Genomic DNA, 24873 nt, shown 5'->3' on the forward strand with positions numbered 1-24873 from the left:
AAATGCTTTAAAGAAATACAGGAAAGGTGTGAATCCCCATCCTGCTCACAGAGATTTTATTCCAGGTAGAGAGCTGAGAGGCCGCATGTAGGGAGGCAGAGAAAGTCCACATTTATTGCAGGTGTGCTGTGCTCGTGTGTCCCTCGCATCAGCTCGTGAGGGAGGCCCTGGCATCAGCCTTTTACAGGGGAGCGGAGTGAGGCATGGAGGACTTAACTCAGTGAGCAAGGATGCCCCTGGCCCTGGGTGACCTGGTGCCAGGCTCGGTGCTGGGTGCTTGAGTATTCCTTCTCTGTGTAGTCTTAGCACCCTATGTTGTGGATTGGTGTTAGAAAGAATACTACATGATAGAATGAGTTGCCATTTTATGCAGAGAAACCTACAAAACCCATGAAAATTTAGAGAAATGCAAGAATAGGAGGAACCACAGGAGAAAGAGCATCTTAGAAAATGGGGGCCTTGGGTTGACAGCTCAGGGCCAGGAGGAGGGAAACAAGGCTGAGGAGAATTAATTTTCACAATATACTGAGAAGAGGAAGTACAGTTTGTTAGGAGGTGTTTTGGTTTTGAATGAAAGGTGCCATAGCGAATATGCAAAAAATCACTGGCCACGTGAGGAAAGAGAAGAGGAATTTAGCTTTCAGAGAAATATATCAGGTGGCAATTTTATGAAAACCAGCCTTCACATGGTGAGACAGAGCAGCATAGAAAAATCACTTTGGAAGGATGAATTTTGAGGGTTACAATAACTGCTAATCAGGGCAAAGTGGTGACAGGTTCTTATTTATGGAAAGTGAGTATTCTTGATTTCCACATTATGTATACCTGAGTATCTAATTCAGTCTTGATTAGCCGAATCCTCTCAAACGACCTCGTGTTCTTGTTTGTGATACTTATCTTAGGTTGCTGGGGGCTGAGAAGACTCACAGCACACTTTGATTGTTTCTTCCTGTTGCATTTATGCTGTGGTGTGTTGGCTCACGGCATCAGGCAGCCAGGCGTTGCGGGCTGGAGGATGGAGCCAGTGTGAGTATTCATAGGAACGTGTTCCCTGAAGAGGATGCCCCTCCTTCTCCTAGCTACAGACCTGAGATACTTAATTACAGATGACAGAGTTTCCACTGGTAAGGAAAATCAGGTGAGATTCACCACTTGAGGAAGTCACATTCTCTCTCTGCATGTCCTTCAGCTGGATTGTGTCACTGTAGAAGCAGTTGCTGAGGTTACCAGCATGTAGGAACAGCCCTCGAGCTAATGGTCAGGGTGGCAGTGAGAACAAAAATGGAGGAGGATGCACCTTCCCAGGGTCAGTTCTAGCAGCGTGGAGCCTTGTGTGTGCAGCACCTGTTCAACCCAAGTGCTCTGATATGGTCAAAGGATCTCTACCTGGCCAGGAGGATCCCAGATCCTCCATCGCTGCTTCCCCAGGCCAAGCCAACATGTGTCACTCTACACCTCTCCCAGGCCCTGGCCTGCAGTGGGGAGATCCCCCATAGGGAGTTCCTTGGCTTCAGTGCCTGGGTGGCGTCTGCAGCACCACACCTCTTTCTCTCTGTATTTTAAAAAATATTTTATTTATTTTTAACAGATTTTATTTTTTCAGAGCACTTTTGGGTTTACAACAAAATTGAGTGGGAAGTACAGAGAGTTCTTTATATCTACTGTACCCATAGCTTCCCCATTACCAACATCCCATGCCAGGGTGGTACATTTGTTATAGTTGATGAACCTATATTGACAAATCATTATTACCTAAAGACCATATTTTACCTTAGGGTTTCTCTCTTCTCCCCTCTCTCCCTCCCTCCCTTCCTTCCCAGTGTCTTGCTCTGTTGCTCATGCTGGAGTACAGTGGCGAGATCTAGGCACAGTGCAGCCTTGACCTCCCGGCTCAGGCAATCCTCCTACCTCAGCCTTGCGAGTAGCCAGTACTATAGGCACATACCACCACACCCAGCTAATTTTTGTATTTTTTGTAGAGATGGGGTTTTGCCATGTTGCCCAGACTAGTTTCTAACTCCTGAGTTCAAGTGATCCGCCTATCTTCGCCTCCCAAAGTGCTGGGATTACAGGGATGCACCACTGCACCTCGCCAGGGTTTATTCTTGGTGTTACACATTGTTTTGGTTTGGAAAAATGTAGAATGATACACATCCACCTTTATAGTATCATGCAAAGTAGTTTCACTGCCCAAAAAATCCTCAGTGCTGCCTATTCTTTCCTGCCTTCCCCTCCACCCCCTGACCCCTGGCAACCACTGATTCTTTTTTTTTTTTTTATTTTTAGAGACAGAGTTTCGGTCTTGTTGCCTAGGCTGGAGTGCAATGACAGGATCTCGGCTCTCTGCAACTTCCGCCTCCCAGGTCCAAGTGATTCTCCTGCCTCAGCTTCCCAGGTAGCTGGGATTACAGGCACCCACCTCCATGCCCGGCTAATTTTTGTATATTTAGTAGAGACGGGGTTTCACTATGTTGGCCAGGATGGTCTCCTAACACCTGACCTCAAGTGATCTGTCCGCCTTGGCCTCCTAAAGTGCTGGGATTACAGGTGTGAGACACCGCGCCCGGCCCAACCACTGATCTTTTTACAGTCTCCCTAGTGTTGCCTTTTCTAGAATGTCATCGAGTTGGAATTGTATAGTATGTAGCCTTTTCAGATTGGCTTCTTCTGTTAGCAGCGTGGATTTAATTTCCTCCATGTCTTTTCATGGCTTGATAGCGCTTTTCTTTTTAGCACTGAATAGTATTCTATTGTGTACATGTGCTACCTTCTTGCTCTTTTTACTGGGACCTCTCATTCTGTTTTCCCAAAAGAAAAACTCAAGTAGTTGATGAATAACACTTACCTATGGTGTTCATCAGGTTCTACTGTTGGTATTCTGTGTGGCTTTGTGCTCTTTTAAAAGGTCCAAGTTGGAATGAAAGAGAGTAATAGACACGTGCTCTTAGGGTTCAGGGATGAGGGAATAGCATACAGAGGGGAATCTTTTTGTTTCATTCTCCAATTGTTATACCATGAAAGCCTTTGTTTGCTTTGGAGCTGGGAAAGAAGGCATAGATATAAAATAGCTATTTCCCTAGTCGACAACAGACCAAAGAGGTGAGAAGTTTATTCACAGACCCCAGGTTTGTAGCAAAAGTGTGAATGGCGGGCCGGGTGCGGTGGCTCACACCTGTAATCCCAGCACTTTGGGAGGCTGAGGCAGGCAGGTCACCTGAGATTAGGAGTTCAAGACCAGCCTGGTCAACATGGCAAAACCCCGTCTCTACTAAAAATACAAAAATTAGCCGGGCGTGGTGGTATGTGTCTGTAGTCCCAGCTACTCGGGAGGCTGAGGCAGGAGAATCGTTTGAACCTGGGAGGTGGAGTTTGCAGTGAGCCAAGATTGTGCCACTGCACTCCAGCCTGGGCAACAAGAGTGAAACTCTGTCTAGAAAAAAAAAAAAAGAAAAAAGTGTGAATGGTGGACTAATCACTGGGACTGAGAGGAAAAGGAGGGCTTAAGCTGGAACCTTGAAGTCCCAGGGAGAATGATCATAGAATCAGCCAGCCATAACTTCAGTGCACATGTATGCGCGCATGCGCTCGTGCGTGCACACACACACACGCACATTCAAGCCCCGACCCATTCCTGACCCTGCTGCTGTACCCCAGTTTCTTGGGGCCCCCTGTGTCTGCCCCAGTTTCTTGGAGTCACTATTTTTCAGTCATTCACTGAGCACTTAATGTGTATAAGAAACTGTGCTCTGAGCTGAGGATAAAAATATGGGAGAAGCCATAGTTCTTGCCCTGTAAGAGCTCACAGTCTATGGCGAAATACAGACATGTGAATAGATTATTTCAACAAACTTTTTTAAGTACAGAAATTGAGATGTGGTCAATGAAGTCTCCTTGGAGGAGGTGGAACTTGATGGACAGCTAAATTGAATGGGGGTGTGGGGAGGGCATTGTAGACATGTAAGAGTGGGCATCAAAGCCCTCTTAGGGGAAAACAGCTCAGAGGGCAGGGGACATAAGGTGCACTGGCTCAGTGGTGGTAGAGCACAGACTCCCAGGGCAGGCCAGGCAGGAGGTGAGGAAGTGGGTATCTGCAGCCCGGGAACTTGGCCTTGAGTTTTTAGGGACTGGGGACCCCGACCCCAGTGACTGTGTTACCTGATTTAACATGTTGGAGGGAAGCTGGCAAGCAGGTGGGCCTGGGAAGGCTGCCACAGTAGGTCAGAGTATAGCCCAACCAGAAATTGAGGATTGCCAGTAGGAAAACCCTGGCCATTAACTGCTTTGTATAAGGAATTGAGGGTAGGGAAGGGTTTAGTTAATTTAATTTGCTGAATGACCAAGGGAGAGTTAGACACTCCATCCCTGCTCTTTCCTCCCTTTGCCTCCTTAAAAAAAAAAAAAAAAAAAAAATTGTTTCAAATTTTTCTAAAATGCATTGCCAGATTTTGTTATAATGCAGTTTAGCAAAAACATTTAAGTTTGTAATTGTCCATTTGAAGGTGTTGTAACATCTCAGGGTTATTTTAAACATTCTGTTCAGAATATTAAGTGTAATTTAATAGTATAGGATATTTCTTGATACCCATATTCCATGGGAAGTTGCTTTTTTCAGGAAATCAGTGTTAAAAGCTTATTTTTGTAGAGTTGCCTTTTTCTGAAAAATGAATGCTTTTCTTTTTCCTTCCCCCAAAGGAGACCCTCTATGTTGGTCTGACTAATTGAAATTCCTAGGCGTTTGAATGTTAGTTAATTAGACTTCTATTGAAAACAATTGGCTGTAATAATGTACTGAATATCGTAGTTGGTCTAGAGACAAAAAGTTTCTTCTAACACAGAAGTCATAAAGAAAAATACTCTTTTCTCCTCTCGCCCTTTTTTTTTTTTGGATTACAAAAGATGGGAGACTGCTGGGAAAAAAATGGGGGAAAAAACTTTCAGAAAAGAGAAATAAAAAATGATTTTATAGTGAGCATTTCAAAGTCAATTTAAAATATAAAAGTGTATAATGTATATTTTGGCCAGTTCATAAAATGAGGTAGTAGTAGCATGTTTAAGAACAGCTAGTTTATTCATTCTTAGATTCATGTAGTCAAATTGTTCAAGGGCTGGGGATATGGCTCTGTACTAAGTAGAGTTCCTGTTCTCACGGAGTTTGCATTCTAGTTACACCTATTACTAATTGATTTTTATTATAACTGTTTTTAAAATTTTAAGAGAGGGGGGGTCAGTGAATTAGCGAACAATAAAGAATTCATGGCATCTCTGTTTTTTTTCTTGTGAAAAGCTCATAAAGACAGTGTGAATTAAAGCAGTGCAATGTGATCTCTTCTCTTGCCCTCCTAGTAAGCGTATATTTGACACTACTTTGCATTGATATTGTTGGCAGCATTACCTGATTACTTATATGAATTGTGCTTAATCATTTAATTGTGAATGTAGTGGTACAAAATGAGCTTTCAACACTTATTTACATAAAAGAACTAATTATAACACTATTTTCCAAAGTGTTGCGTGGGACACTGGTCCCAAGATGTAGACCACAAAAATAAAGGAAATCTGTGCACACATAAGGTTAGAGCTGCTTACTCATAATCAACATGAGCATGTGAAAGCATCCAGAATATTCTGCATTGGAGAAACTCCTTAATTTTGTTTAAACCAGCTTTTGCCCCCTTTATACTGAGAATCTTTTTTGCATGTAACACTTTTTACCTCCTAGTTTGCTGGAATGCTGTTTTTAGAGCAATACAAAAGGATTTTTGGGGCTTTTCTGCCAGGGCTCTTTTCTCTTTGTCCTGCAAAAAGGCAAGGTAGCATATTGTCATCTCTGAGGTCCTTAGGTGTTGATGCTGTCTACTTGCTCTTCATTGAGTTTCCTTTGACCCTGGCCCAACCCGCAGCCTCTAGCTGGAAAGTCAGTGCAGGGAAGCCATGAGCAGAGAACTGGGCATCTCCCCTTGGAGTCTCAGATATCTTCTGACCTAGCAGAGCTGGACTCTAATCATTGGGCTACACTTCAAATTATAGCATTCCCAAGACTTCAGCGAAAACAAGTAAGTCGTTGGCAAGTGGTGGAAGTTGGGAAATTTTGTTTTCAAAATTGTTCCTCTTCCCATGTCTGTGTACGGCTGCCAAAGAACTTTTGGTTTATTTATTTGCTTCTTGGATTTTATGATTTTGAATAATTAGTAGTAAATGTGTCAAAAATTAGTGATCACTTCAAGCCAAAAGTTATGCTAGTTCATCCTCAGCTAAACCTATTGGATTTTCTCTGCTTTACCTGGTCTTAGGTTATAAAAACATTTTTTTTTAACTTTGGAGAGCAAAACACTTGGGCTGGGGCCCATATGAGCCCATATTCTGCTTTTTACACACATGCAGTTGATGTCAGGGCAAAGCCTGAGTGTGGTGTCGCACTGTTCCCTGCCTTTTAATGGAATTTGATGACAAATGGGTTCTTGGCTGCATGGGACCTAAAGCACATAGTGAGGGTTCAGCTGCATACATCCTGCACACTCCAGATCCTCTTCAACTTACACCCACGTTCCTATGGGGATTGCGCCAAGTAAAATGAGGAAAACCAGTCTATAAAACTCTCATGGTGAAAAACTGCCAGGTCTCCATCAGATTACTTAATGTGTATCTTTTTTCTTTAATGCTGTTGAGATGATAATATTAGGTGTATCATTTACCAAACACTTATTGCATTGCAGACACCATGCTAAAAACTTCACGTATGCTCTCTCATTTCATCCTCCCAACAGTCAAAATAGCTAAGTATGAGTATGATCATTTCTGTTCTTATTATGAGCAACCATGGACTCTGAGAGGTGTATTTAAGCTTCCCTAAGCAAGTAGGAAGGGGTTGGGGATGCAGTAGCAGAGTTAAGGCCTGCCTTAATGTCCTGCTGTTGATGACAGGCATTTTAGGTAGTAGCTTTTGCTGATTTTTGTTCACATCTTTCTGTGCTTCTCGGAATACTCCAGAAAAGGCGCATCATGGGAGCTGCTAAATGATTTATCGTATGTTACTCTGGAGAAGGCTACTTTAAAGCAAGTTTCCTTTAAATAGCAAGCTCCTGGTCCCTTTGAAATAAGCTCCTGTTAACTTGGATGTATCTTATCCATATTCATAATAGGCATTTTAAACAGGTAGGTGTGTTTCCATTGGAGACATGTTCTGTCTCAGCGTTCTCTAGGGACCTTGTTATGATCAGGCAATGAACGAGTTTCTAGCATGAGCTGTTTCCATCATGGCAACCCCTAAGCTGGAGCTCAAGGGAGCTCAGTGACTATTGAGCATTGCTGATTGCATCAGATACATTATCTCCTTTAATCCTCACAGCTGCCCTTGGCATTATTACAGAAGAGGAAACTGAGGTACAGAGAGGTTAAGGCACACCAAGCCGGATGACTAGTAAATGATCCAACCAGCATTGGACACCTTTCTCTTAACTGCTGTGCTGTTGCTTTCCCTAAATGCAACGTTTTGTCTCTTAAATCCTGATGCATCTCCATCGCAAATGTGGACTTGTTTAGCACTAAAGGGGGTCAGAACAGAGAGGCCAGCAATTCACATTGGGTGGCCCATGTGTTGTGGGAGGGGGTGTGTTGTACTTTGGAGTCACACATACTTAATCTAAGTTAAGTCTGATGATTGCTCATCTCTGAAATTGGAGAGTGGTTCTTGTCCTTTGTCTAACTTCTAGGGAAATTGTGTAGGGAAGAAGGAGCTGCCAGCAGATGACGGGGGTTAATTAGATGTGTACTTTATATCCAACATACCTATAAAAAGATTTGTGCATCTACAAGGAATTATGACTTTTTAGCCAAGTTTATAATTATGCCGTTATGAAGATACATGTATTACATGGGACTCCTAAACTTTTACAAATAAAGCAAAATGAGAAGAATAAATTTGTTTGCTAAAGTTAACATTATGGGCCCATTATGGGGATACATTTCTGTATTTTATAATCTCCATAGAAAAAATTATTTCATATATAAATATAACCCAATAAAAATAAATCTGTGAAGTGGTTACACATACTGTAATGGAAAGTATTTTAACCACAAGGAATGGCCCATCTGTACAATTATGTCTCCTTTGTTTTTATTCTTCTTCAGAAAATCTCTTCATCAATTCCCTTGTTAGTCAGGAATGAATCTACCTGTCTCTTGAGATAGTTTTTTTGCCTATTTTCATAGCAGCGTTGAGCTTCTTCAGTTACTTTAGCTGTAGTACATAAACATTAGTTGAAATTGTGTGGTAAATCTTCATTCTTATGACTACAGGATTATTGTGTTTTCAAATGCTGTGGGATGATTGAGAAGATAGATGGAAAAGAAAAATATAGACGGGATTCCGTTGGTCAGAGTAACACACTCACTCTAGCTAGCATAAGTGAAAAGGAAGATTTATAAGAAGGATATAGAGTATCTTAGGGACCCAAAGGCAGGGGTGACATGACCCTTGGAAATGAATGGCAGCTGATTTGAGGAAGATAACTCCCTACTCAGTGTTCACTAAGAGCACATGTGTGCACGAATGTCAGTAAAGTCAGGGAGGAAAAATTATGATAGAGAGTGGGCATTGATGTCGTATATTCCTTAACTTCAACGTGAGATTTTAAAAGTTAAGTAGCTCCATTGTATTCTTTAGAAAAATAATGATTGCCCATTTTATGAAATTCAAACAGTATAAGAAGTAAAAATCATCTAACATTTTGATAACCTGAATCATAACTATTTTGATAAACATCCTTCTAGACATCTCTCTGGACATCCAAGAATACACACGCACAAATGAATTATACTGCATGTGGTCATTTACCTATTTTATTCACTCAGAAGTATATAATGGATGTCTTTTCATATCAATAAATGTAGACCTCCAACATTGTTTTCAATGTCTATGTGCTTTACTCAACATGTCTCATATCTGTGGGCTTTTAGGGGCATTTATCCTCCTCCTTTCATAATTATAAACAATGCCATGTGTATCCATCTCCCTGCTTCCATAATTATCTACCTGGAGTGAATTCTTAGAAGTAGGATTGCTGAATCAAAGGGCATGCCATCTTATACGCTGACATAATCTCCCAGGTGGCTGTAGAATGACATCTGCAATTTATATTCCATTCATGAAAGTGCCTATAACATTGGTTATTTATTGTCAGTCTTTGTCATCTTTACCAATCTGATAGGTACAAATAAGGTCTCCATTTTCTAAAATTACTTTTTTTTTTTTTGAGATGGAGTCTCGCTCTGCAGTCCAGGCTGGAGTGCAGTGGCGTCATCTCGGCTCACTGCAAGCTCCGCCTCCCGGGTTCACGCTATTCTCCTGCCTCAGCCCCCAAAGTAGCTGGGACTACAGGCGCCCACCACCACGTCTGGCTAATTTTTTGTATTTTTAGTAGAGACAGGGTTTCACCGTGTTAGCCAGGATGGTCTCGATATCCTGACCTCGTGATCCACCCGCCTTCACCTCCCAAAGTGCTGGGATTACAGGCGTGAGCCACCGCGCCCGGCCTAAAATTACACATTTTTATTGTTAGTATAGTTGCTATCTTTTCGTATGTTTCTTGCTGTTATATTTTAAGACTTATGAAAAATTTGTTAATTTGCTTTATCCATTTTGAAGAGAATATTAATTTTCTTGTTTATTTTTAAGACTATCGTAGTCTGTTTTTGTTACTATAAAGAAATAAGGGTGCAGCGGCTCACGCGTGTAATCCCAGCACTTTGGGAGAACCAGGTGGACGGATCACCTGAGGTCAGGAGTTCGAGACCAGCCTGGCCAACATAGTAAAACCCTGTCTCTACTAAAAATACAAAAATTAGCTGGGTGTGGTGATGGGCACCTCCCTAGCTACACGGGAGGCTGAAGCAGGAGAATTGCTTGGACCTGGGAGGCGGAGATTACAGTGAGCCGAGGTGGCACCATTTCCCAGCCTGGGCAACAAGAATGAGACTCCATCTTAAAAAAAAAAAAATATATATGTATATACACGTATATATACGTATATACATATATATATATACATGTATATATATATATATATACATGTATATATATATATGTATATACGTATATATACGTGTATATACATATATATATATATGAAGGCCTTTTTAAGAATGACACCAAAATATGCAGCTATAAAGGACTGAGACATGTAGCTAGTAACAATTTTTTTAATCTAAAATTTTTGAATGGCAAAAATAGAACAGAATTTTAAAAACAATGATACTTTTGTCAAAAAATAAAATAACAAACTAGTAAATGAGTACTGGTACTCATTTGCTTTTATTTTGAGTTTATTCTTCCATAAGTAGGGAGAGAGAAAGATGTAGAGTTTTCTTCTCCTAAATGCTAAACACCACCATTTGTTAACTAGTCTGTCATACCCACCCAGATTTGATTGCACGTACTGGGGACTGTTTCATATGAATCCTTCGTTCTGTATCTGGTTGTTTATTCTGTTTCGTAGATAACGTGTGCGTGTTCTCACACAGGCGCCTGTTCCTTAACCGTGGCTAGGCCATTTTGTTGATTTCTACAATTGATTATAGTGCTTTTCTGCTTCAAATTGGGTTTACACGGAGCAAGTTCCCAGCGCCTTAGAGAACCAGGAGCCACATGGGAACAGCAAAATCAAGAAGGGACCACTTCGCAGATGTGTTAGAGGAGCTAAATAGGAAAAAAAGAAGACAAGAGCACCTCATGTAAACTAATTTTAAAAAGAAGCAGAGTGCAGTGCCCGAGATTTTTGTTTTCGACATTGAGGGAGGTGGATGTCTGTATTTGGTTTTTGTTTAAATTCAAAGCCATTAAAGCATTCCTACCACAAGGAAGAAGAAAATGCATTTTGTCTCTCTGCCAGCAGTAACATAATTTTGGTCTTCAAAATAAGTGTCTTGGGACCTGAATTCCCTGTGGGTAAAGAAAATTCCCAGCCCATGTGTTGTGGCGGAAATTTCATTGTTTCCTGAGTTATTTCCTTCCATGCTTAGTGTGGGGGAAATGACCAAATGTATAGATTGAGATTCTTTTTCAAAAACATTACTTGATGCTGATGATTTTTATTATGATTTTAGGTGCTGCAGGAGGCTTCTCACATGCTTCGGGATATCTTCAGGGAAATCCGCTCTATTTAAGGTAAGTCCTTTCGCAGAGATACTTTATTCTTATCAATTGGCCAACCCCGTGCATTGGTATAGTTTTATAAAGTGTTAAAACTGCTGTCTGTTATGCTGTCTCATTTCATCTTCACTGTGGTTTTGCAAGGCAGGTGTGAACAGTGCCCGGTCCTAATATTCCCATTCCTGTCTGCTTTTTCCTCCTGGTAGCTTGGTGAGGTGATGGTGGGGGCCCAGAGGAGGAGCTGAGTAGCTGGGTTTTTTTTTTTTTTTTTAATCATATTGGACCTTATAGTGTGAATTCTCATTCATTCACACTGGTTTGCTTCATAAATCTTTTCTTAGTGTGATATGAGGGGGTAAGTGCTGGGTAAGGAATTAATGTAGAAACTTCTAGTGGTCTTTTTTTTTTAACTTTTATTTTAAGTTCAGGGTTCCTGGCCAGGTTTGTTTCGTAGGTAAACTTGTGTCATGGGAGTTCATTGTACAGATTATTTCATCACCCAGGTATTAAGTCTAGTATCCATTAGTTATTTTTCCTGATCCTCTCCTTCTTCCCAACCTCCACGCCCCAGTAGGCCCCAGTGTGTGTTGTTCTCCTCTCTTCCCCATTGTTTCCGTGTGTTCTTATCATTTAGCTCACATTTGTAAGTGAGAATATGTGGTATTTGGTTTTCTGTTCCTGTATTAGTTTGCTGAGACTAATGGCCTCCAGCCCCATCCATCTTCCTGCAAAGGACATGATCTTGTTATTTTTTATGGCTACATCGTATCCCACGGTGTATATGTACCACATTTTCTTTATCTAGTCTGTCATTGATATCTCTAGTAGTCTTTGAACTGAAACTGGTTGGTGGTTTCTGGAGCCCTCCATGGTTGGGAAGCAATTGTTCTAGCATGAGATAAAGTAAACTTTGGTTGTAGATTATTGTTTTTCATTTTTGGTTGTCCTTGGGGGGGTTGTGTGATCCCAAGTAGTGTATATGAAGTATCCTGGGCAGAGACACAGGGTTCTTCTGCCGGTCTTAGGTGATGCTCTTACTCGGTAGCTGTATCATGGCACACCAGGATGTATCATTTCTGTTCCTGACCAGCTGCAGAACTTGGGACAGGTTAGTTAATCTTTGTTTCCTTCTCTTCATTTGTAAATTATGTAGATTGGTCTAACCTGGTCATGCCTCTACTTTAAAATTTTGTGGAATAGGAAAAAAAATGTCAGGACCTATTTCTATTTTTTTTTGGCTATATATAAAGAAAGTTGATGATTAAAGCTGGATAGGTGAATGAGGGTTCACTATATATTTACATACTGTTCTTTGTATTTTGTGTGTGGAATTTTTAATAATCAAAGATTTATTTTCACAAAATAACTACCATCTACTAATATAATTTTGCCAAAGAGAAAATAATACTAAAAGAATAGGATTATTCCTAAACTTCTCCTTAGATTGTACGTATTTAGCATTATGAAAATGCTGTTTATTTCCTATGTCTTCCTCATTTTTCTGTAGTCCAGTGACTAGCAGCCATAGACTAACCAAAATTGGTCTGAGAACTGGTGTTTGGGAAATACTGGGGCACATGACTGCTGAGGGCTGTTCTGCCTCTAAGACTGTATCATTCCTGTGAAGCAGGAAAGAAAGGTACTTTACCTGTACATTGCCTGTTTCCAGAAAATGCTGAGACAGCTGGCATGGTCAAACTAGAGAGGTCAGAGGGCCAAACAGAAGGGATTCTATTGGGAACCTTGAGTAAAAATGGCCCATTTGTGCAAATATCCGGTTTAGCTTTGAGTCACACCATGGTCAAGGTAAGGACAAAACTTGACAGTTTTAAGTACCTGATGGAAGTGTACAGACTCCTTCCTTCCCACCATTGTGGGGCAGCCTCTGGCCAGGTGTGATCTGACAGATAAGTATCTGACTGGCATGTGGGGATGCTGAGAGCCAGGGGTGAGGCGGGTAGAATACCGGACTCCGAGGAGACCACTGCATACCTTGGGCGTGAGGAGCTCCAGGCTGGGTGTGGAGGTCGAGGGCACAGCTCAGAGTTCCGAGCTGATGGCAGTGGGATCAGGTGTGCTCAGGATGGAGAAAAGCTTGCCTGACCAGAGGACCGTCTGAGAATCCAGGGGTAGATATTGTCCTTTGAGGACTCCCAGAGAGTGCTGAGTCGTCTGATCTGGCTAAAAGACCTGGGGCACAGTGGCCAGGAAACACATCAGATCTATGCATTTACCAAGACTTCAGATCTGAAAGGGGTGTTCCGGGTGGATTCTTAAGCCGTCATCTGTGGGAAATGGAAAACTGTGCTTTCTGTTTACTTCTCCTTGGGGTATGGGGATGTGTATAAGGAGGAGGGTGAGAGGAAGACAGAGGGAATAAAGGACTGAATTATTTAGCACAGTAAAATGATGTGGGGAAGAGCAGCAATACCTGTTCCAAGAAGCCTGCACAATCCTAGCTGCTTCTGAGAGAAGTTACGTGTACTCTGCGTTGATTGGAATGTGGTGGTTCAGTCCTTTGGAATTCTCCCTTAGTGATTTCTGGCTTTCATTTGTCTTAACATTCTGATTTTCTGGGAAACCTAAATGAAATTTGACAGACTTACCTAGTTGTTTTCTGTTGTGTCAACTCTTGGTTTACTGCCTAATTGGTATGCTTCACATGGGTTTCCTCTACCCGGGAATATTTATTCTCTTCCCTTTTTAGGAAAAAGCTGTATTGAACAACAACAGAAACATTTGTTTTAAATGTATAGTAATATGAGAGATTACCCGAAGTCCTAACATGTCTGAAAGTATATAAAGTCTGAATAAATGCTAGCAGGAGCTTTTATTTTGACATAAACCAGAGGAAGGAGAATTGCTTTAAGTGATGTGGACCAGTCCAAGTCTGAATAAAAGTTAATGAATGAACAATGTAACCAATCAATCATGTTCTTGAGTCTTTCATAGGGCTAAGACATTCTGGATGAGATCTTGTAGGGATGAGCAATTGAGAATTTGAGACGGCCACGCTTTGCAGGAATAAATGTGATGCTTTAAAGAGTTACATGTGTTCATGGATGTGTATGCATGTGAGAAAAGAGAGATTGATAGATGGGGTAGGGGAATGATAAATGATTTGTTTAGCATTTTACGTAATGACTTGTGATATATTCTGGATTTGAGATTAAATGCAATATTCTGACCTTATCTCTGTGTTCCCTGAAGGCTTGTAAGAAAAATATTTTAAAATCTATTTTTAATGAAAAATATTGTTTTTGGCTCTCAGGGAATTTTTAGTTCCCACTGCTGTTTAGGGAGAATTGTTGAATCTGTGAAGTTCAAAGGAGGATCTTTGCAGTTCTTTGTCATTCTGTACCAGTCATTTAAGGGCTATGACGTCAGTGAAGAGAAGTTGTTCCATGCTTCCTTTACTTCATTAAAAATGTAACCTGTTATGCACTTTTGTCTTCCTGCCACCCTCCATTAGCTGATTCTTTGGATTATGCTTCTTGATGACTGCAGGCATCATTTGCTCTCCCACCTGCAGGCTCCCTGAGTGACTGAGAGTCCTCCTTAGCACTGTCAGTCAAGATTCCTGGACCTCGGCTGCGCTCCTCACTCTGCTGTTTGTGCTTAGTAAATGTTTCAGAACAACAATAACAATTTCCAGGCTATTTTTCATAATTAAACTTACTAATCCATGGTATAATAGGGTATGCTGTTTCCTTGCATTTTTTGGCTAATTATGTTCATCAGTTAATTTCTTTCCACATTAAGAAGCCCTCCTGGAGAACTCAAGATTTGAGACTTTTCTGTGTAAGAATTGATTGGATTTCATGGACTCGATGATTCTAGAATACATTTATCTGCAATTGAGTATTTTTCTGTAGAACTTGAACCTTTAAAAACAATCACTTTTCTTTTTTAGCTGCGAAATTCCATACTGTGAAGATCTAAAATGGCCATTAAAGCCATTCTATTCTGTTTACAACAAATCAGAATTGGACAGCTTTCCAAATCCATAAAATAACTAGTGTACTACTTATAGAGTGTAAACATGACTTTACCAAGATTAAAATAAACACATGTAAGGCCAGCTGCAGTGCTGTCAACACACTACTATAAAGCCTGATAAACGTTGAGGAAAATCCTGCTGCTGTGATCTAAACAATAATCTTATGGAGGATCTTTTATTTAAAAAATTTAAGTCAAAATATTGTATGCAAATGGCTAAAAATAAGAAACATCTGTATGAAACCACAAAAGACCCTGAATAGCCAAAGCAATGTAGAGCAAAAAGAACCAAACTGTGGAAGCATTACACTACCTTACCTCAAAATATGCTGCAAAGTGATAGTGATTGAAACAGCATGGGTACTGGTATAAAAACAGACACACAGACCAGTGGAACAGGATAGAGAGCCCAGAAATAAATCCACACAGTTATGGTCAATTGATTTTTATTGTTATTTGTTTGTTTTGGAGACAGGATCTCTCTCTGATACCCAGGCTGGAGTGCTGTGGTGAGTCATGACTCACTGCAGCCTTGACCTCCTAGGCACAAGTGATCCTTTCACTGTAGCCTCCTGAGTAGCTAGTACTACAGGCGTGTGCCACCATGCCCAGCTAATTTTTAATTTTTGTGGAAAGAGAGGGTCTCCCTATGTTGCCTAGGCTGGTTTCAAACTCCTAGGCTCAAGTGATCCTCCCACCTCAGCCTCTCAAAGTGCTGGGATTACAGACGTAGCCACCATGCCCATCTTGCCCACCTCAATTGATTTTTGACAAAGGTGCCAAGAACCCACAATGGGGAAAGGGCAGTCTCTTCAATAAATAGTGTTGGGACAACTGGATATCCACGTGCAGAAAAATGAAATTAGACCATATCTCACATCATATACAAAAATCATCTCAAAATGGGTGAAAGACATCTATGTAAGACCTGAAACAGTAAAACTGTTAAAAGAAAACATAAGGGAAAAGCTCTGTGACATTGGTCTGGGCAAGGATGTTTTTGGATATAAACACAAAAGTGCAGGCAATGAAAACAGAAATAGACAAATGGGATTACATCAAACTAAAGCTTCTGCAAAGGTTAGGAAACAAGAGTGAGGAGACAGCCTGCAGAATGGGAGAAAGTGTTTGTAAATCATGCATCTGATAAGGGGTTACTATGCAAAATATATGAAGAACTCAAACAATAGTAAGAAAACAAATAACCCTATTAAAAATGAGCGAAGAATCTGAATAGACATTTCTCAAAAGAAGATACACAAATGGCCAACAAGTATATGAAAAAATACTCAACATTACTAATCATCAGGGAAGTGAAAATTAAAACCACAATGAGATAGTACCTCACACTTGTTAGGATGGCTATCATCAAAACAATGAAAGATGGGCTGGGTGCGGTGGCTCACGCCTGTATCCCAGCACTTTGGGAGGCTGAGGGGGGGGATCACTTGAGGTCAGGAGTTTGAGACCAGCTTCGCCACGTGGTGAAACCCCGTCTCTACTGAAAATACAAAAATTAGCCAGGCGTGGTGGTGGGTGCCTGTAATCCCAGCTACTTGGGAGGCTGAAGCAGGAGAATTGCTTGAACTTAGGAGGTAGAGGTTGCAGTGAGCTGAGATAGCGCCATTGCACTCCAGCCTGGGTGTAGACTCCATCTCAAAAAAAAAATAAAAAAAAAAGGATGAAAGATAACAAGTGTTGGCGAGGATGTGGAGAAAAGGGAATGCTTGTACATCACTGGAAAGAATGTAAGTTAATATGGTCATAATGGAAAACAGAGACTCCTCAAAAAATTAAAAATAGAACTTCTATATGCCCTTAATCCAACATGTTGAAGAGATGTCTACACTCCCATGTTCATTGCAGCAGTGTTCACAGTAGCTGGGATATGGAATCAACGTAAGTGTCCATCATTGGATGAATAGATAAGGAAAATATGGTATACATACACAGTGAAATACTATTCAGCCTTCAAGGAAATTGTCATTTGTAGCAACATGGATGAACCTGGAGAGCATTACATTAAGTGAAATAAGGTAGGCATAGAAAGACAAATACCCATGTTCTTAGTTACATGTGGAATCTAAAAAAGTTGAACTCAGAAAAGTAGAGAGAAGTGGTTACCGGTGCTGGGGAGATGTTGTTCAAAGGATAAAAAGAATAAGTTCAAGAGCTCTGTTGCACAGCATGGTGACTCCAGTTAATAATGTATTCTTGGCCAGGCGTGTTGGCTCACGCCTGTAATCTCAGCACTTTGGGAGGCCGAGGCAGGTAGATCACAACGTCAGGAGATCGAGACCACGGTGAAACCCCGTCTCTACTAAAAAATACAAAAAAATTAGCCGGGCGCGGTGGTGGGTGCCTGTAGTCCCAGCTACTCGGGAGGCTGAGGCAGGAGAATGGCGTGACCCCAGGAGGCAGAGCTTGCAGTGAGCCGAGATCATGCCGCTGCACTCCAGCCTGGGCGACAGAGCGAGACTCCGTCTCAAAAAAAAAAAAAAAGTATTCTTGAAAATTGCTCAGAGTAGATTTTAAGCGTTCTCATCATAAAAAAAATACGTGAGGTAATACATATGTTAACTAGCTTGATTTAGTCATTATAAAGCCGGGTGCAGTGGCTCATGACTGTAATCTCAGCAGTTTGGGAGGCCAAGGTGGGTGGATCACCTGAGGTCAGGAGTTCGAGACCAGCCTGGCCAACATGGCAAAACCCCGTCTCTACTAAAAATACCAAAACTAGCCAGGCGTGATGGTGCGTGCCTGCAGTTCCAGCTACTCTGGAGGCCGAGGCACGTGAATGGCTTGAACTTGGGAGGTAGAGGTTGCAGTGAGCTGAGATCGTGCCACTGCACTCCAGCAGCCTGGGCAACAGAGCAAGACGCTGTCTCAAAAAAAAAAAATAATAATAATTATGAATTTTAAGTCAAAGTATTGCATGCAAATGGCTAAAAGTAGGAAACATTACAGAAAAGCTTAGAGTGAAAAGCAACAGCATCTTGCCTTCCTTCACTTATTTCTACTTCTTAGAGCAACTACTTTTTTTCCTGTAGATCGTTTTTCCTTCTTTTACGGTAGTTTCCACATGTATAAACATGGTGCTTGCAACTCAGCTCCTCACTTTGTCAGTCTTAAAGGTTGTTTCATGGTGGCTTGTTGGGATGGCAGATCATGCTGTTAGTTCTCTCTAACCATCCCCATCTCCCTGCCTCCCTAAAGCTGATTCTTGCTTTCAGTCCTGCTGTTCCCCTCTGCACCCTCAGATGACACAGGCAGCCAGCCTTTTTCTTTTTCTGTCTCCTAGACACACTATTTCTTGTCTCCCACCAACATGCTCCCAGTCCAACCCTTCAATTTCAGGCAGCTGTACCTTTAATTTTATGTTCTCAGGGTTTGTAATACCTATATTCTGTTCTTCAATCTCACTCAGTAAAGGTTTCCATGATTTTATCTCTAGATTCTGAATGTTAAAAACCAATAAGTGGTATTTCCTCTATTATGATTAAGTAGATGCTGTTCCCATCGGAACCTAGTTGTAGAGTGGGATTCTAATCCTCAGAGCCTGAAGTCCTCACCCTTTTGCCCCTCAGTGGAGTATGTTTAAATGGATTCCGCTTTTATACTGCAGCAGCTGTCTTGAAGCTAGCCTCCAGTTCTTCTAGGTTCTCAGTCACCCCATCGTCTCTCTCAGGAGCCCGCTATGTTTCTGGAGGTCTTGCTCTCACAGCCCGCCCTCCTTGGTCAGGACAGGTTGATCTCTAGGCACGCTGCACAGGGCTCAGCAAATGCCAGTGGCCAAGGAAAGCTCGTGATTACTACAGCTTGAGCATTCCTCATCCAGACTGCTTGGGTCCAGAAGTGCTTCAGATTTCATTTTTTTTTTTTTCAGATTTTGGAATATTTACATATACATAATGAGATGTCTTTGGGATGGGACCCAAGTCTATACATGAAGTTTATTTATGTTTTACATATACCTGATACACATAGCCCGAAGGTAATTTTATATGTCATTTAAAGTAATTTTGTGTGTGAAATAAAGTTTTGACTGTATGTTGACTGTGACATGTCACATGAGTTCAGGTGTGGAATTTTCCACTTGTGGTGTCTTGGCAGCACTCAGAAAGTTTCAGACTTTGGAACATTTCAGATTTCAGGTTTTCAGATTAGGGATGCTCAACCTGTATTGGAGAATCAGCCCAGGCTGTGGTGTCTTGGATGGGGCAGTGGCCTGATCTATAAAATTTGCCATCATTTGTTGAGGACCTGGTGTCTTAGGCACCTACATCCTTGAAGCCTGGTGTCTCTTGAAATTCTCACACAAGCCTTGTAGAACAGATGTTATCACTGACATTTCACACACAAAGAAGTTAGACCCTGGGTGGGTGACTTCTGAGACATTTCCTGTAAGTGGGAAGTGCTTCTTGGATCCTGGGGCAGGCTGAGAGCATGGTGGTCGGCTGTGTTTTATAGGTGTGAAAAGACTTCTCTGTCTCTGCCACGTCTTGCACACATTCTTCCACAGATCTCTGTCTTTACCCCAGAAAATCACTGCTGCTCTAGCAGAGTCAGCTCTGCCTCGTTCCCAGCCTTGTCTTTGTCGTGGGTGTGCCTTATGGCCAGGAGCTCATTCTAAAGAATTCTGCTGTGCGTGGACGGGGGAACATCCTTCTCTGCTTGATGTTCCCTTGGTGAATTTGATGCGAGAACTTGGACCTCTTACCCAACCCCGCTGGTAAATGGGAAAAGGTGTTTTATCAATGACCATTATTGTATTTTCTCAGAGCCTGAAGTGTGTGTGTGTAAGTCAAGTACATTGGATTTTTTAGTGCCTCGTATATTTTTGTAGTTATTTTGGAAGAAAGTTTAGAAAGATAATCAAGTTTTCTCTCCATTCCTGACAGAAATGGAATTTTCTCTCAGGAATGGAGAGAAAATAGAAGTGTTCAAAGTAAATTCAGAATGGTGGTCTGAATAAATCTTTTAGTATCCTGGTATTTGTGAGTTACCTCCTATGGTAGTGACCGGATGGATGGCAGGTGCCCTGGGCGGTGGGACCTGTGCGCAGTGTTGGTGTCCCTCCCATTCCTCCTCACTAGACAGAACTAGATGAAGCCTTGACCATGGAACCAGGAGTCTTTCCACAGACCTGTTACCAAAGAATTCTTCTCTGTTTTCCCCTGGAATAGCACATTGAGGATTGGGTGGCTGTGGGTGGAGTTCCTCCTTGTCACCTCTGTGTCAGGCCGAGGTGGTGGCATTAACACGTGCTGTCTCCGTGCAAATATGCTTCTTTTCCAAACATCTTGGCCAATGATGTTTATGCCCCCAAACAGGTATTGAATAAAAGGAAACATCTTTAGAGCTGGGCCTCAGTTACTTAAGGAGGAGACATTTGGCTTTAGTGAGGTCAAGTCTTAAGGGATAGAGGGGAGTCAATATTTAACCGGTTGCAGTGATGACCAAGGGTGATGTCCCACATTTAAACTTGATAGTGATAAGCAGTCCAAGGTTACCCTACCATTAACTTACAGTGATCTCACTCTGACTTGAAATTTTTTATGTTGATTGGTTGTAAGGATGGGATAGAATGCTGAGCAAATAGACTTCTAATCTGTATGTGACAGCTTTTACTCTATTATACAAAGATCAGTAATCTTCACAGCTTTACAAATCCAGTGAAACCTGGATACAAATGATTTAGTGGCACAAATCTATTTGGAAAATTTAAATCTGAGGCAGACCCCAACCGTTCATCAAGAGAGGGAAACATCAGTGAAGTTTACAAAGCCTTTTTACCTGATCCTAAATATTTCCCAGATATGTTCTATATTCTTCAGTTTATTTATCTCTAAGGGATGAGGAGTGACTCAGTCTCTCCTGCGGGAGAACTTTTGGCTCTGGTCACCCAGGTGGTCCGGATGCTTGGTTCGTTTGCCTTCCCTTTGGAGAGGTTGTTGCCGGCACAGAGGGTGAGCTGTGTGAACTTGGGAGTGAGCACTTGCTGTCCCTGTTGGCCACTCTTCTCAGAAGTTTGGATTCAGAGGAGGTGGATTCAATACCCTAAACTAGGAAGGAAATACAAATTGACCGTGGAGGATACAATGACTTGGGCATTGTTCTGTTGTGTTTACATGTTTCCAAAAACACTGCAGTGCCGAGGGGTCTGTGGTAGATGACAAATGAGCAGAAAGAAAGTTGAGAGGAAGGAGGGGATATTGCTAGAGCGGGTAGAGCAGCTTTCCAAGAGGAGGTGGGATTTCCCGCTGAGTTAATGTGAGTTTTTGCTGCTGGTAGTTGAAAAGACTGAAAACAACAGTAGGTTATACAGGACAGAAGTTTAGTTTTCTCTCACCTAGAATGAAGTCTTGAGGAGGGCTGTTCAGGACTGATGGGAGAGCTCACAGAGGTTGTGCAGCGACTTGGGCTCTTTCCAGGATGAGTAAAATTTTGGTGCGGTGCAGTGAAACTTTACTTGGGATGAACTAAATTCAGCTCATCAGGCAAAAATTCCTTATAGACAAAATTGCTCGTGAATACCCCTTAGGAAGGTGCCACATTAGAGGCCAGTATTCTGTCTCCCAGTGAGTCCAGCAAGTGGACTTTTCCTGCAGTGTTGGAGCAGCCTGCTGCTAAGTAGTTGGCCCCTGTGTTTAAGGACCATGTTTTCAACAATGGACTCATTCTCAGCATCAAGACAGGATCCCAAGAGGCACCGACAAGCCCAGGGCACTATAAATTCCTATATTCCCTCCCACGATCATGTGGGCTCACATGCTCACTGAGAGGAATGGGAATGGAACCGCCTGCCAGATTTGTTTATTCATAGTTTTAAAAAAGGAAACTTTCAAACATATTCAAAAGTGAAGAGAATTTTATAGAGAACTGTGCACGTATTACCCAAGTCCAAAGATGATTAATTCTAAGTCAGTCTTTTTTCTCACCCCTTCCCTCTTCCCAGCCATTGTTTTGAAGCACCTCTTTATTATTTCCTGTCACTATTTCAGTATATGTGTCAAATAGATAGAACTTAAAAATTATCTGCATTATCTTATTGTGCCAAAAATGTAAAAGTTATTAATGTTTTCTGAATATTATCCAATATCAAGCTAATGTTCAAATTTTCTCAATTGTCTTATTTTTTATGTTTCTTTAAATCAGGATCCAAATGAGACTTATTCATTGCAGTTAGTTAATACGTCTCTAATCTTTTTGTCTATGGGCTTCTTCTCTATCTCTCCATACCTTCTCTGACCCTTGTGATTTGTTGATGAAACTGGGTTGTTTATTTTTTAGAGCAGAGATTCTCAAACAGGGATAATTCTCCTTTCCAATCTTGATGTTCAGCAATATCTGGAGACAATTTTCATTGTCACAACCGGGGGATGCTACTGACATTGAGTGGGTAGAGGCCACAGATGCTGTTAAACATGGTACGACCCATGGGATACCCCCACAACAAAAAATATCTGACCCAAAATGTCAGTTGTGCCAAGGTTGAGAAACCCCACTGTAGTTTTGTTCTACAGTCCAGATTTTGGTGGTTGCTTTCCCATTGTGCTATTTAACATGTTCCTCTCTTCCTTGTATTTTCTATGATTTGTTAGTTGAATCTCAAGGTTTGGTCAGACTCAGATCTCTTGGGGTATGTTTTTTATTTTGTTAGTTTGTTCTTTGGCAAGAATACACGTAGGCAGGCTACGTATTTTAATTGAGAAGCACATAGTAACTGTAGACTCTTTGATACATTATTAGCAGTTGATGATCATTGTCTATATCTCTTAATTCATTAGTGATTGCAAAATAGTGGTATTCTAATTCTGTCATTCCTACCTTGTTTATATACTGAATACTTACATAAAGAGGAACTTTATAACTTTGTACGCTCCTCATTTATTTGTTCACACTGAAATTTATCTTGGAAAGTCAGGATAAATATGTTCTTTTATTTTCAAGGCGGCAGCATCCAAAAGAGATCACTGAGATTTTATTTCTTTTTTTAGTGTAATTTAATTCATGTGTTTCAATTTAATATACTTATTGATGCTCAGATTGTCCCATATTTGGCCAGTGGAATCTAAATTGGCTCCCGAGTCCTTTAGACATGACTCACGAATTTTTTGTATTTTTGTGTACTTTCTTGTGAGATCAAATGTTAGAGAATTGTCTTACCCATTTCCTGCCTCAGACTGAGATCTGCCAGTTGATCAAGGAGCCCTGGTTTCCTTGAGTATTTAGAAGGCACAATATAGAAACAAGGCATGTTTCTTGCTACTGTATTTATCATTGTTTCTGGATACTTACAGTGGACAGAACTAGGATGTGTGTGTGGATTATTAGTTCATACTGATACTTCCATGTGAAATTCAGATGGGCAGGATTTTTACTTAGTTTCATCAATTATATACTCTGTTCTTTCATCCGTGCCAAAAATCCAGTTCTCAATGATACCGTCATATTTTTTCATCTGCATTATCTCATGCTGCATACACAACAGTATATTTGAAAGATATTTTGAATAGGCCTTCTCTCTGTGATTGCGCCACCAACTGGATACATAGTTAGGTTCATTGGTTTTTATTTTATGTTTTTAGAGGTTCCTTTTTTCAATTTCAATTTTAAATAATTATGTACAGTATTGTCAGGGTTCCAGAGTCTCATCTATGAAATCTTACTCTGTAGTCTCTTAGTCCATTTGGGCTGCTATAAACGGAGTGGCCTATAAACAACAGAAATTTTATTTCTCATAGCTCTGGAGGCTGGGAATTCCAGGATCAGGGCACAGGCCGATTAAGTGTCTGGTGAGGGTGCACTTGCTGGTTTACAGATGCAGCCGCCTTGTTGTATCCTTACATGGCAGAAAGGGAAGGGCAACTCTGGGGCCTCTTTTACAAGGGCACTAATTCCACGAGAGCTGAACCTTTATGACCTAATCACCTCCCAAAGGCCCCACCTCCAAATATCGCAGTATTGGGGATAAGGTTTCAGCATATGAATTTTGGGGAAACATTCAGTCTATAGCTAGAGGTGTTTGCTTTTTTGTTTTTTAATTTTAATTTTTATTTATTTATTTTTTGAGACTGAGTCTAGCTCTGTTGCCCAGGCTGGAGTGCAGTGGCACCATCTTGGCTCACTGCAAACTCCACCTCCCAGGTTCACGCCATTCTCCTGCCTCAGCCTCCCGGGTAGCTGGGACTACAGGTGCCCGCCACCACGCCCAGCTAATTTTTTGCATTTTTAGTAGAGATGGGGTTTCACCGTGTTAGCCAGGGTGGTCTCGATCTCCTGACTTCATGATCCGCCCGCCTTGGCCTCTCAAAGTGCTGGGATTACAGGCGTGAGCCACCGTGCCCAGCCAAGGTGTTTGGTTTTACCTCAGTTCTCTCTCCATCCTGTTTTCTCCCACCCCATAGGTAACAATGGAAAAAATTACGGTTTATCCTTGTAGTGTTTTTTTTTTTTAAATGTGTATAAGCAAATGTGTGCATACTTTTGTGTTTGTATCTCCTTCCCTTCTTAGTTAAGCAAGGCATACTCTCTGCACGTTTCTCTGCTCTGCTTTTTTCATTTAATTTCCCCTAATTCTTCTTCTGTAGTGGTATAGAGAGAGAGTCCTCACTCCTTTGTGCATCTGCCTCTTCCTCCATTATGAGGATTTGTTCTCCCTTATTCAACCTGTGCTGAATTGATGGACATTTGGGTAGTTTCCATCTTTTACAATTACAAATAGT

General features: G+C 41.3%; 1 protein-coding gene across 7 annotated transcripts in view; it reads left to right on the forward strand.

Annotated features, from left to right (window-relative positions):
* The window catches only part of TLN2 (talin 2), a 449658-nt gene that overhangs the window by 185680 nt on the left and 239105 nt on the right, over window positions 1-24873 (forward strand). For 6 of the 7 annotated variants that reach the window (XM_054451016.2, XM_054451019.2, XM_063652682.1 and 3 more), the window contains one exon: window positions 11101-11161. The gene's annotated coding sequence lies outside the window, so the exon portion shown is untranslated. Of the gene's footprint in view, window positions 1-902; window positions 1139-11100; window positions 11162-24873 lie in introns of those variants that run through there. The other variant, XM_063652683.1, reaches the window with a different exon arrangement.

The sequence above is a fragment of the Pongo pygmaeus genome, chromosome 16 (assembly GCF_028885625.2).
Source record: "Pongo pygmaeus isolate AG05252 chromosome 16, NHGRI_mPonPyg2-v2.0_pri, whole genome shotgun sequence".
NCBI classification, from domain to species: Eukaryota; Metazoa; Chordata; class Mammalia; order Primates; family Hominidae; genus Pongo; species Pongo pygmaeus.